At 50.3% G+C, this 1,867-nt stretch overlaps 1 non-coding gene across 1 annotated transcript; it reads right to left on the bottom strand.

The window, feature by feature from the left end:
* Positions 1-1,444: 1,444 nt before the first annotated feature.
* On the bottom strand, positions 1,445-1,518 carry TRNAI-AAU (transfer RNA isoleucine (anticodon AAU)). The gene has a single exon. It is a non-coding gene; the product is annotated as a tRNA-Ile (tRNA).
* Positions 1,519-1,867: the final 349 nt, after the last annotated feature.

Raw genomic sequence — 1,867 nt, forward strand, 5'->3', positions numbered from 1 at the left:
TTTACATATGGTAATACATGTGTTTCAATGCTACTGTCTCAGTTCATCTCACCTTCTCCCTCCTTGTGGAGTGGAGGTATGGTTTTTGAGGGGGAAAAACACATGTCATGCAGGTGGTCTAAAAATTGTTGTTGTTCAGTTGCTAAGTCGTGTCCAACTCTTTGAGACCCCATGAACTGCAGCATGACAGACTTTCCTGTCCTTTACCATCTCCCAGAGTATGCTCAAGTTCATGTCCATTGAATCAGTGATGCCATCCAACCATTTCATCTTTTGTCATCCCCTTCTCCTCTTGCCCTCAGTCTTTCCCAGCATCAGGGTCTTTTCCAATGAGTCAGATCGTTGTCTCAGGAGGCCAAAGTATTAGAGCTTCAGCTTCAGCATCAGTCCTTCCAGAATATTCAGGGTTGATTTCCTTTAGGATGGACTGGTTTGATCTCCTTGCTGTCCAAGGGAATCTCAAGAGTCTTCCCTAGCACCACAATTCAAAAGCATTGATTCTTTAGTGCTCAGCCTTCTATAAAGGTCCAACTCACACATCCCTATATGACTACTGGATAAACCATAGGCTTGACTAGACAGACCTTTGTCCGCAAAGTGATGTCTCTGCTTTTTAATACGCTGTCTAGTTTTGTCACAGCTTTTCTTCCAAGGAGCAAGCATCTTTAATGTCTAAAAATAAAATGTTCAAGGACAAGTATGGAAGTATGGTGGCCAGGCTTAGAACACTAATTAGTTAGGCCTGTAAGGGCTTTTCTCATGTCCTGAAAGCTATGCCTGGTTCTCTCTTCCCGGCCCGCTACCCTATTTGCTTTCTAGCCCTAACTCCTCACTACAGACTGGGTCCGTGTCTACGCTCATGCCGGGATGCTGGTCTCCCTCCGGGTTCCCCGCCTGGACTAGAACGCATGCAGCAGGCGCTCCATAAACACGTGTGGAATGGCCTTCGCTTTGGCAGCACATACGCTAAAATCTGAAGGACACAGAGATAGGGCCCCTGAGCAAAGATGACACGCAAATTCGTGAAGCGTTCCAGGCAAAGGAAAAAAAAAAAAACAACCGCGACAACAACAATTAAAAAAAAAACGTGTGGAATGAATGAATTCCAAGGCTGGGTTTTCAACTCTAAGAAACCCCAGAAAACTGAAAACTGAGGTCCCCCCGAGAACTCTCAGAAGCTCTGCATTGGGGACCAACCCGCAGTGACATCGGAGAGCATCCTGAAGTAGGCCCTAAGGAGGCAGCAGGCCCCCAGCGTGCGGGGACTTGGGGTACCCTGCCCTTCCCCCGCACCCCGCCCCGACTCCCGACGCAAGTCCAGAGTGACTCCGCGATTCCTTCTGTTTGCATGGGGCCCACAGCACTCAAGAAGCGTATTTTTTCAAGACAGCTGTGAAACAAACCCATAAGCTGAAAAAAGACAAGAAAAAAAAACTTCCCCTTGTGGCCCGTACGGGGATCGAACCCGCGACCTTGGCGTTATTAGCACCACGCTCTAACCAACTGAGCTAACCGGCCACCTGAGCGTAGGCTGCCGCCGGCTCGCTTACCAGATATCCACGCCTGCGCCGCATGCAACCGGCCGAGCGCCTCCGGGTTGAGTCCGCCGCGCCGACTTCCACCCGGCGCCCGCCCGCGCTGCTGCCGTCCTCGCAGGCACCCCCGTGGGCCACATAAAACAACTGAGGCCTTGGGGCCTTTAAGGAGAGGGGAGGAAACTTCTTAGAGCGAATTGGAGGCTTTCACCGGGCGAATGCAAGCTGCCCCTGAAACTTCACTGGGGAGTAGGATTCTCCAACTCAGTGCTATTTTTATTCATCACTGCGAATCCCACAACGTGGAAACTTCGTGTATCAAGAGCATTTGG

Source organism: Giraffa tippelskirchi, chromosome 12 (assembly GCF_054371585.1).
Source record: "Giraffa tippelskirchi isolate mGirTip1 chromosome 12, T2T-mGirTip1v1.2.pri, whole genome shotgun sequence".
In the NCBI taxonomy this organism is placed as follows: Eukaryota; Metazoa; Chordata; class Mammalia; order Artiodactyla; family Giraffidae; genus Giraffa; species Giraffa tippelskirchi.